General features: G+C 34.9%; 1 long non-coding RNA gene across 1 annotated transcript; it reads right to left on the reverse strand.

Annotated features, from left to right (window-relative positions):
- Window positions 1-8,315: 8,315 nt before the first annotated feature.
- Window positions 8,316-12,419, reverse strand: LOC143304882 (uncharacterized). The gene is made up of 2 exons (XR_013061522.1): window positions 11,741-12,419; window positions 8,316-9,840 (listed from the first exon to the last, which is right to left on the reverse strand). It is a non-coding gene; the product is annotated as an uncharacterized LOC143304882 (long non-coding RNA).
- Between the last annotated feature and the right edge of the window lie 541 nt (window positions 12,420-12,960).

Consider the following 12,960-nt stretch of genomic DNA (forward strand, 5'->3'; position numbering starts at 1 on the left):
GTGGTCTCAGAGAAGCTTCTTTACGTCTTCTTCTCCTTTCTGTATCCTTTCTATGAGAATAATATCTCGTCTTCAGAAGAGATCTCCTCGCCCTATCTACGCGTTGTAAAGGCAATACAAACTGAATGATACATATATTTAAAAAACGATATTTTGTTGGTTTTATGAATATTGATTTTTATAACGTGAGGTTCTTCTACTCTTATTTTCTATTAAATTAATGATACATATATTTTAGAATGGCTGTCGCAATGGTGATGATGATGATGGTGATGATGATTTGCGAAAGAAGATGTTGAAAATTACAGACAGCATAAATAATATTTAGATTTCATGGAAGTTGATTTTTGTAATTCGAGGTTCTTCTATTCTTATTTTTCATTAAATTTCTATGTAGAAAATTATTAAACATTTGGATATAACTGGGTGTTTCTTCGACCAATCGCGGGGAGACGTAATCGCAAGGAGAGACGTCAACGGGGGTCGTAAATCCCCGTTACGATTATAACAATCGACACCACGAATTGATCGATCCCCTGATTTCCGTTGAGATAATAGGGGTGATTGAGGTTGTATAACCCTGTGATTCACAGAATTATAAATTATATGTTTCCAGCACTTAGATTACACTGACGTAGAGAAATAAGTAATTAACAACTTGTCGCACGAAGCTAAGATAGATATGTGCGTTAGAGCAGGGCTCTTATAATTAGATTTAGTATATTAGTGGACGTAGCACTATGAGATTTAGGAGAGGAAATGTATGCTCGACAATACCGAGACCGACTCTCGCGTTATGCTTAGACTGCCCCGTTGGGCATTAGCGTATACTTAGTAGTTGACTTTTCCAACGATGTAGAAGAAGTGAAGTTGAGTGATGATGCTGTGTCCGAGGAAAGCTAAGGATGGGTGTGTCTAGCGCACGGGACCATCGGATTTGTTGGTGCCGATGTTATTTAGGAGAGTGAGGGAATAGGCTTCGTTTTTAATTGGTTAAACGAAGGGTCTTAACTGCCCTCGACAGAAAGTGGTTAGTGGGAGGAAAGTTGCAGCGCACGTGAGAAAACTAACTTTCCCTTGTCCCGCCGTGGTAGACAATAGTCTTTAGAAATGCTTCGGACACAGATGTTTGTTTGTTTTGAAGGACCTTAGCAGGCAAGTGACTCGGGTTTATGACGGGTGCTTAAGGATATTGAGGGTACGCCGTACGGAAAAGCGAACATCTGGTGTCCGTCTGGCCCGCGGTGTGTGACCTGGGCCAGGCAGAGAGGCCCGGCGTAACACTGGGAGATTATTTCCGTTCATGCGTACCGGAGTTACTCGATGGTCTCGTACCGAAGCTGATAACCAACCCAGATTTTCAGGAAAGCGATTAATAGCTTAAAATTTATTCGTGCGAGATAATAATCCAAAATGTAGTTAAAGTTTTTAAGCATTGTTTGTTAGGATTACGAGAAAATGATGAATTAACAGTTATGTATAGACACGTTATATATATGTAGGAGGTCTAGAGCGTATTGGGAAAATTTACGGCGAATTAAACAGAAAATTCCGAGATATTTGCTCAAAATATCTGATTTGTGGAATTATCCTATAGCTATTTTATTTAATAAAAATTAATTCAGGTAATTTTAGAGAATAGAAATATCTGAAACTCGTGATTTAAACGAACGTTCGTCATTTTGGTTTATTATGAATTATAAATTGGTTCATTATGAAGCATGAAAAGTAAAAATCAATGGTACAAAGTGATTTTAAATAAGGAAGCGAGTTCCATGGTAAACATGGTTCGAGCATCGCAATTATAATAAAGTAAAAAAAAAAAAAAGAAACAACCACTGAGCGGTAATTATCAGGAAGCCACTAGTTACAACCAATTGAAGGTGATTCCGGATTAGAAGCAAGCCACTATTAAGTGGCTAACACGGTTGCTTCATTAAGAGCAATTACTCCCTATTTTACGGCAACTACAAATAGACGTTGTTCACTATGATATATTTCCACGTGTTTATCGCATCTTGTCCTGTTATGCGATTAAAGAGTTACAACCTTGCGTTTCTAATTTATTGGACGTATACGCACCAGACATTAATTTCGTCTACGTATTCGTGAAATTGCGAGATTCATTCATCGCGAAGGTCAGTTCAATTGTTCAAGATAACTTCTCATCGTTTTAATCTGTTTTCTTGTACGAAAATAGAGTAATATTTACTTGTCATTGCACTGTGGATATATATCGATATGTTCGTTCAGGAAGTCAATTGTTTTCATCGAATTAGACTCGACTTTCCGTAGAGAATGTTCGTTTCGACATAAATATGTATCTCAGGCTTATCGATCTTTCAATATCTACCATAAATAGCTTAACAAGGTAACACACGCTCGTGTTTGAATTATGTAAATGATCCTTTGACTCTAACGATCCGTTTATTCACAGTTAATTTATGATATTGCTAGTTACGCGTGATTCTACCTTTTGTATCTTTAAGAAATACAGGGTGATTGGTAATTGGTGGTACAAGCGGAAAGGGGGTGATTCTACGCGAAAAAAGAAGTCGAAAATATAGAATAAAAATTTAAAAATTTAAAAATTTAAAAATTTAAAAATTTAAAAAATTTTAAAAATAACGTCAATTGAGACAACGATCTACAGTGAGATCCGTTATAACGAGACGTGATAAAGTGCACGCGTACCGAGCGAAAATTCAAAGTCGATTTTCTCGAAAACAAAGCCTCAAACGAAAAATTTTTATTCTATATTTTCGACTTCTTTTTTCACGTAGAATCATCCCCTTTCCGCGTGTACCACCAGTTACCAACCACCCTGTATAATTCGTAAATAGAAACGTATTCTTGTCGATAAGTATCGAAACACTTACGGAAATTTAAATGGGCTTGAACAATCATCGGGAAATTATTAAAGTCCTTGTTATTAGATCTAAACACGATTTAATCGTAGAACTAAACACGTTTGTTAAATTAATCTATATATTGTATATCTACTTTTTATATATTTGTAACTCAAATTTTTCTTCTTCATATTGCGTTAAGTTGCCCCAAAAGTTTCTTTCGTTTTATATTATTTTATTGAATTACGTATGATCTATTTTGTCCCAATGAATATAATTCAATAAAATAATATAAAACAAAAAATAGTATGCGTCTATTATCTCCTTACGAGACGAAAGAAATTTCTGCGACAACCTAATATATTGTTCCATTCTTTATTCACAGAATATTTCTTTCACAGATGATTCTTCTAAATATTATGTTTTTTATTCCAGTATTAGAATACGTTGGACCAAAGTGGAGGACATTCGTGGCGAATATGTCGATCGCAATATTCTTCACATTTGCAACTTGCATTCTACCCTGGATCGCCTATTATTTGGCCGACTGGAGGATGACCTGTATTGTCACCTCAGTTCCTCTTGTTCTAGCCGTAGGTACGCCATGGTTGATACCGGAAAGCGCTCGATGGCTGGTCAGCCAAGGTCAGATAGACAGGGCCATTAAAATCCTTGGTAAATTCGAGCGAATCAACGGCACCAAGGTGCCCGATGACACCTATAGACGATTCCGGGTAAATAAACCGATTACCGCAATCTTTTCCGTATTTTCTACTTTTATGATCTTTCCTGCTTTATGTGCGTTCTATAAATACCAATTTATATGCCTTTAAGCATATCATATAATCATTTTCTTTGAATAGAAGTCTAATTGGGTCTTTTACGTAATGAAAATTTGTTTACAACCTAGTAATTTTATATCTTATTCATCACCTAAATTGCCAGCGATAAATTGCTGTCAATTTCTGTTATTGTCTGTTATTGTCTATTTCTGTAATGTTATTTATTGAATTTGTATATTGTTTTTATCTTTGAAAATTTTTATACAAATAGATTAAACATTTGGAAACTGCTCAGTCTATGAATAGATCATGGCAATATTAACGATATAAGGAGATAATCGACTTTCAGAGGTTTGATGTTTTATAAAGTAAAATGAAAAGATTTGCGAACGTCCAAGTAAACTATTTCGAAAGGATCGTCTCATACAAATATAACATAAACTTTCTTCCGGATTTTATCGTAATCTTTGTACACATAACAGGTTCACATAAATTTGTAAGAAAAACAGACAAACGACATTAACTAGTTAAAAATTTGCTAATAACAGGAAACCTGTGCCAGAATCTGCAAAGAGGAGGAAGCAGACAAAACGTACTCCGTGTTGGATCTATTTAGAACGCCACGACTACGGAATATCACGATTCTATTTATTGTTATTTGGTTCGTATCGCTATTAAACAGATATCAAATAGATTGACGTAAAATCGGAATTGTATCTTGTAAAAATCTCACGAACAGTTTTATATCTTTTGTCTAAAAATACTTCATTTCTGAAGCAAGGAATTTGCTTCTCACATGAAATATGATAGCGTGCTTTTCTTTATCATATGAAATTGTTTTACGAAATATAGGATGGCGATTTCTTTGGTGTTCGATGGTCACGTACGAAACGTCGATAATTTAGGCCTGGACGTGTTTGTTACGTTCACGATTGCTGCAGCGACCGAGCTGCCTGCTGACACGTTCCTCACGCTCGTTCTTGATCGATGGGGCAGAAGATGGCTGGCGTGTGGTTCCCTCGTCATTTCTGGTATCTTCAGCATCTGGGCTTCTGCCGTTTCCAATAGTTCGTACATTTCGTTTTTATATATTCACCCTTCTATATTACTGATCAATCTTCTAAATAACCTAAGTCGATAATTTTGACTTAATCAGACGAATATTTTTCATTCGTATAACATTGTGCTTTTTGAAAGGAAGAAAATGTATATTTTGGAATATTTATAACATGCAAATGCTTGTAGATTATTTGCTACATTGCTAGAATAGTTTCCAAGCCCTATCATGTATCCGTTGTATAGATATTTTATTTCCCCTTCTACTGCTTTGATCATAAGATCGCTTCGTATTTCCGCATATATCAAAGGGCGTTGAACATTTTTGCAAGGTTATTGCAAAATGGAGGATACTATCGAAGGCTTATTGCTGTCACTTGTACGTTCTAACTGGAGTGTCCTTTAAATAATTTGCTTCTTATTAGATCCTTTTTGCAAATAGGAAGATAATATTTTTGGGACGTGAGGATTGTTAAATAAAAATGTAATGTAATCAGATGTAAATTGTCATTGGAATAGAAGAGTTTGTTTAGAAGAAATGATCATGAAATACACAAAATGTATCGTGCGTAATGTGTAAATAATAATTAATTCCAAAGACAATTAATGAAAATTTTAAATAATAGAGCACCATATCTCCGGTTCCTGCTTATTTTGACACTGTGCAGAATGTCACACGATTGTTGCCTTTTTTTTTTAAAGATTATTCAGTTAAGAAACAAGCACCAATAAAAAAGCAATTATAGTTAATTATTAAAAAATCCAAGTAGGTATTACATAAATAAAATTATCAAGGAAGATATTTATCGTAAAGATTGTGTGCTTATGAAAGAAGTAAACGAAATTATTGTAGCTCCATAGTAATTTGTATTAATCTTTGAATCTTGTTTAAATAAAATTTTCGATAAAAATTTGATTCTATCAGTGAACGATTACTACAGTTAATTACTGGATAATTAAAACAAGTAAGTAAAATTATTGTTACAATAATCCCGACAAATTCGTGATATTATTCAACTAGAATCGTTAAGAAAAAATTCGACACCGTTAGCGAACGCCATTTTACGTTTACTTCACGAAGGCCAACGTTATAAACGTTGAATCAAGAACAATCATTTTCAATATAAAATATACGCGCGAAAACTTTTGCTCCCTTTGATAATTGAATCCTTAATTTGCCGCCAATTAAACTCTTTCCCAACCACCTTCGTCTTCTAAGAAATCTTTCATACCCCCAAGAGAAATCCCCCTTTGCACAAACTCGTTTTTTTTCAACCATCGTACAACACGATATGATATTTACACCGTGCAATTTACACGATTCAGATCTCAATCTTGCAAATCATTTCGAAAATAGATCGCTGATTAAATCAATTATAAAATCGTTCCTGCAAGTTTTAAGTGATTAATTATTTCTTTATTTGATGAAATATTATTTATTATTTAAATATCGTTAATTTACTGGCGTTCAATGAAATTTCTCGTAGAATTAAGTTCGTTTAAAATATTATTAATTTAATGACATTTTTTGTAAGATAATTGCGGTTAGATTTGATCTTTCACGAAATCTATGAGATGATCGCGTACGATTAATCACCGACGTAGCGCATATGTAAAACATTTAAAACAGTCCATACATAGATGTTTCATAAGTGTAGATGGTTATTTATTACGGTTCTGTGTAATTAATGTTCGTTACGATTACCACGAACTTAGATAAAAAAAAGAGTATTAATGACGAGAGAACCGGAAGTGACCAGTCCGTGACATAACTGTTATTTTCTAGGGGCTTGGTAACATTTGCATAAATTATTTCGCGTATACTGTAACGCACTTTACGTTACAACGGTATGTCGATGGACACGAGAAAAGAATTTTTCTGCCACAAATTGAATGGCATTTTTGGCGATAATGATTGTGTGGAATGATGATTACTTTAATTGAGATTCTAATCGAGATTCAAGTGATATATGAAGTTTGTACTTTCCAATAGGATAAATTGAGAAAAATGTCTTCGAAAGAGAATATGCTATTTTTGAATATACCATTTTTTAATAAGTCTAACAAATTCTGGATCTTTTAATTTAATTCACAAGGTTGCAAATCTCCAAATTGTTCAGTCTGAATTTTCGAATCTTCTAATCTCACGATCTTCGAATTTTCTAATCTTCGAATCATTAAAAATCCTAATTTTCATAGAATTTTCAAGGAAGCTATAAAATAAAAATATAAAATGTAAAATAAGAAAATTTGAAAAAGATAGATAATGCGTTCGATCCAACACCATTTGCTCATAGTAAAAAAAAAAAAAAAAAAAAGGATAAAAGAAATTGTATGCAAAATAGGTAAACGTATTATAGTAAGTATTAGTCAATTATAGCAGATTGCTATCATTAATCAGTAATTATCCGAGTCGTAGCTGCATCTGTATATACATGAAGTAAACAACACTAAAAATACATTTTCCTTAACAAAAATACTGAATAAACACATTCCTACGTAGCAACTAGTCAGCTGTGATAAATTGTTCGCTTTGAACAACGATCGACTAAGTTAGCATCGATTTCCGGATTGTGCGTAAAGTGTGCAATAAAACGAACACGTGTTTATCCCTAACGTTAAGCCAGAACCACCTAAATTAATACGAATTTTCCCATCAGGTACCGTCCTTATTCTGACAAAAAAATGCAAGCGATATTTGTGCATGTAAATAATTTGTCTGTGTGTATATATAATAACTTATATGAAACAAGTATTGCGATATTTCTCGTACATTGCTAGATATAATGATTTTAAATAATTCTGGTTCAAAAATTCGATTAAGAATTACATTGCAATTTCTAGAAAATTGTTACAACATTAAAAAAGCGAGATCCCTTAGATTATGGTATATCAAAAAAATCTTACAACCAATAATTTTACGATTAAAAAATGTAAGAAACCTCCCCAAAGTAATCGATCCGTGAAATTAATGAGAAACGTATGCTCCAGCAAAAGCTACGCGTGAATATTGAACACAGCTTCAAAACCGACCTTTTCCGATTGAAAACGCATAGCAGAGTAGCAATAACTCGTCCACCGACGCACCAATGAAAATGGAGGCTCGTAACGATCGTCATAACTCGAGTGACTTAACGATCTCAGGACGATCGTTATCGACCGATCGCTTCCGTTCCGGCCTGGACGTTTAACAACGAGGACAAGCGTGTGTCAAACGTTCTCGGTAACCGGTTACACAAAAGTGCGCACCTTGAACAACTATTACATCCCAGAACTAATTAATAAGAGCGATCATGGCTAGCATGGATACATATAGTTTGCATACGTGATTTTTCCCTGCGGGGCCAGTTTTCTCGCCTTCGAATCGATCAGGGAAAGCGATTGTGATCGCGATCGAGCCATTGAAATTCATTCGATGCACACGAGATACAGCATGGCGTTTTGATCTCGCGGAACTCGCACAAACTACAAAGTAAAACTTACAGACTCGTAACAATACAAAGTGGAACGATCGTTTGGTTTCACTTCCAACCGTAAGTCTTCCTATTGATTGGTGTTCTTCTTGGTCGTAAGGGAAAACGAAGAAAAGAAAGGAAAGAAATCTGTTATTAATATTGGAATACCATCGTTTTCGAGGAATTATCGTTCTATTTATTTATTTATAATGGCGTTATCGAGTTAATTGTTTCTTAATATTATACATTAAAACACTTATTGTAGTCGATAGAAACAGAAATTTTATTTAAGATTGTAATCCCAATTATCTGATTTTTCTGACGGACAATTTATATGGATCGATTGGAATTCATATAACAAGAGTTCACCAATTTTCTTCGCTACTCATCATTTTTCGTTCGCGTGATACGAGCTCACGTTCAAGTGAGTGCTTCAAATCGGTAAAAGTTCGATTAATTAATCGAGTTCTACCATATTTAACGCGAATAAGCTTTTAAGCGAAATAAAAATTTGTTGTAATACACAATGAGTAAGTTAGATTAATTATCGCTTTATATGATAAAAGTCCATGGTCCAGCGACAACATTGGAATTATTTTTTTCTTATTCATCTTGGAATTTATGATTGTTTACGGCGTTCTTTTTTGCGACAAATTGAGCTTATGGAAGTAATTTCTCTTCTAGAAAAATTGAACGCTAACGTCGTGTGCCAGGATAATGTGCAAGAACTAGTGTACAAAGAGTTAATCATTTTGGCTTCTGAAAGACTATATGAGTCACGGTTGTCCTATTCTTGTTGCTTAATTGCAGTGTTTGACCACCTGTTCTAGAATAGTGAGTTTACCTCTCACTGAACGGCATCGATTGGTATTTTGTAGTACAGTGCTTTGTTAGTCGATCGTGGCATTTAAACATACCAAGTTCACAGAGAAGAAGGCAGTTTTCTAAGTTTACGTTCTTTAGAAAAACATAATTTTATCATTAAAACGTCCGACTTTTTGATTCCCATCTAAATATGTTATACATAGTCACGATAAATATCACGATAATGGATAAGTATATATAGTCGCGTTTCTGTTCCAATAAAAGTGAACACTGATGCTATCGAAAACACTTGTATATTTTTAGAAATTCCAAAAACAACAAATCCGATGTCAGTGATTTTGTCTGATTTGCTAGTTTCTAGCGTTAAGATTGAATACACAGCTGGCAAATTTTCTATTTCAAAGATCTATTTAACTTTGTGATTAAACAGCTTTCTACAAAGTTTTGCGGATTTGTTAGTTATCTTCGAAAGAATAAGCAAGCTTTAAAGGACTTTGATCTAATAAGTTTATTCCTCTTCAACCTTATACTTAATCATCAAGTAACGCTATAATTAGAAAATCAACGTAAATGGATTTATCATATTTCTTCTGTCTAACCTTCTTTAAAATAATTAGCTGTTAAATGAGCCAGAGTTCTAGGAAATCTCCGATGCTGTTGATCTTCAACGAGATACAGATATCTGACAGATACTATCAAAATTCTATAGACGTCTATCCTTCAACTCTCAGCATACCAATGTTTATGCCATCATCGACGTTTCTTCACAAAGGGTCCTTAAAGAACGAATGTTGTACTCGGAGTTAGTCACAGTTTCTCAGAAACGTCTAACTTACTCTTAGTTATTCTGGCACAGACGCTGTGTTTCACTTACTGAAAAAATAAACAAAAGAAGCAAAATGATGTACGTAATATACTAAAACATTCTAAGATACCGTGGTAATATTTCTATTTCTTGTACAAATCATTTCAACTTGTTTTTTTAATGTTTTTATTCCTAATTGGTACACCGAAATGGATGTAGCAAATGTAGCAAATCACGGTATTATCCAAATAGCCTAATATCCGAACGTTCTATTATTCAAACACAATATTTCTTCGTAACGAATGCCCTTTTCCGTTTCAAATATGTACATACGTATGTCGTCAGTGTTCATACACAATGTACTCTTTCCTTGATTTGATTCATTGAATTGTGATTATACGAATTTGGTATGAAACTAGGAAGCGTTCTAACTATCGCAGGAAAATACGATGTAAACGAGAAAACTGGAAAGTGATGTAAGCGCAACAAAATTAGCAAAAATACACGATATTGGAGAAGCCAGAATCACAGACATTAAAGGAAGAAAAACATAATTGAAAATTCTTCAAAACACGTAGATTCCTCGGATGTTGGCAACGGTAGAAAAGCCGTAAGTATTCTGATGTAATGAAATGTTTCACGTAGACGATAATAATGGCGATTTTATATAAATGAAAACAGCAGACGAAAAAGCTAATGAAAAGATATCTGCTCATGCCAAAGCACTCGTGGCACTCGTAGAAGAACTCCGATGATTCGAAGTACGATAAAGAACGTAACTCTGTGTAGTTATTTACGATGAAAAAATTATCTGATTATGGATTCATAAATATTTAAAGAATCTGTCGATTACTCTTAAACTGTATTTGGATAAATGAAATTTCGTCTTCCTATTATTTCAGAAAAGAGAGGCTCTACTACATTGTCTGCAGTATGTTTCTAATAATTAGTAAAATATCTGAACTAAATAAATGTAGACGTGAAAGTCACTGCACATCAGTATATTAAGGGTCAACACAAATACACTGACTGTCACATCACGAAGACATTTTAAAGAACTAATAAGGACAAAATTGTTTATTTAACAAATCAAAATTTCGATCAATTAACGGACCACCATTATATCGTGATATTTAACGAAACTTCCAATCTTAAGAGCCATATATTATTATATTATAGCAGTGTTATAGCAGTCATTGGCTCGGAATTATTAAATTGGTCGTGAAAGTGAGAAGAAGTAAAGAGACCGAGTAATCACGAAGAAATGGTATGTATGTAACTTGATCGAAGCAAATACCAAACTTTTAGTTGTTATCTTCAACGAGGGAAATTTGGTCATCTAAGCAGGTTATCGACGCAAGTGTTAATGAAAGATAAAACACGATTGGAGCAATGAAAGAACTTCATTCTTTTTCCTTCTTCGCGAAATAGCAAATATACAGTAGCTCACGTGAAAATATCTGAATATTTGTGCAAACATTTTGTAAATATATCATGTGTATTATGTTCGCGATCAATGAATATCACAGTAGTTCCTATATGAGTTTTCAGATTGACTAAAAATTTGACTGACCTACAATAGTCATGTCTCATTCCGATACTAAAGAAATTTTTAAATATTTTATGTAACGCATACAATAAAGATACGTAAGTTATCTATGCTAAATGCTGAAATACTTATAGAAGTCCTTTATGGATATAGTAGATATTATAATATGTGTGTTAGGCGAAACATTTTGAAGTTTAATTATCACCGTAATGAGACACGGCTAAGATAACACAGGTACGGTTATATCGAACAAGTTTCTCCCGATATGCTTCATAATGTTTCGTGTAACAGATAACATACATTATGCACCAAAGCCTTTTACGACCAGCGTTCAAATACTTTCACGACGAACCACTGTACCAAAATTCAAGTCTCACGCGACACATCGATACGAATGATCGGTGCAAGCAAACGTTTACCTTTTCCACGATCGTCCGAGGGCAACGCGAAACTTCACTCGGCGTATCACAAATCTCGTCGTGGTTTTGTTTCTAAAACGAGAAACTCTCTGCAGAAGTCACAGAAATAAAATGAAATCTAGCTTCTTCACTTTTGTCCGATTCGATAAGTCGATTTCGAACAAACTTTACTCTTTTCTTCTTCTTCTTCTTCTTCTTCCGGATGTTTTTTCACTGTTTCAACAGGATAAAACGGAAATTGGAAAAATAACAAAAAAAATCGCGGATCGCAACGACTCTCGTGATCCTGTGATCCAAGTCCAGGACACGTGCTCGATCTCGATCGTCACAATGATCTTGGGTGCACGGATCCTCGATTTTTCGGACGCCGCGCTACATCGTCGTTTAAAAGGGGCCACGCACCGACTGTTCGCCGCCTGGACAATTAGCGCGGCTTTATAGCGTGTGCAAACGAAAGCGGAGCCCCACCAGCGTCGAGTGTGCGGCTATTGGACGATGACTTTGGTTCCCGTGGATCGTCCCGTCGACAGCAACGCCGAAGTCGAAGACGTCACTGGAGAACTGCGGGGATTTTACGATTCCAAAGAGCCGCTTCTCCTGCTTCACCGCGACCGTTGGGTTTTCTCGTGACTCGTTTGCACGCTTTTTTCCCTTCTCGCTCTTCTCACTACCATCGCAATCTTCCTTCTCCCTCGTCGCTTTGTCACGACACGTATACGCGACCGGAAAGCGAGAGACATAAACTGGTGACGCGCAGGTGAGTGTACCTGCCGAGAACGTTGCGACGTTGTTGCATGGTTTGATATGTTTCCTCAAACTGTGTTTGGTTAACTAACTTAATTCGCCTGTTGGTGACTCATGGAAATTTGAGTGATATTACGAGGTGCAGTTGCGGAGTATTTGGAGTGAGAATTTGTGAATTTCCTGTGTTTCACCATATTACGTATGGTAATTTATATGGTGTTGTTTGTATAGTATAGATTGGAAGAGATACAATAATAAGCAGACAACTAGGCTGGTTAATTGATCAGGAATATTAATTGAGTATGAATTGTTTAGCAAGGAAAAGAAAAAAGTATAATTCTAAGTTGCTTGCTGCGTACATTGGGATTTATGATATACGAAAGATCGATTTCTTTCAGGTAGGAAAGAATGATTATAAAATAGAAATTATTACGTAATTTTTAGTATCGCAGGTTTACCGTGGTATTGAATTCGGC

The sequence above is a fragment of the Bombus vancouverensis genome, unplaced genomic scaffold (assembly GCF_051014615.1).
Source record: "Bombus vancouverensis nearcticus unplaced genomic scaffold, iyBomVanc1_principal scaffold0061, whole genome shotgun sequence".
Classification (NCBI taxonomy): Eukaryota; Metazoa; Arthropoda; class Insecta; order Hymenoptera; family Apidae; genus Bombus; species Bombus vancouverensis.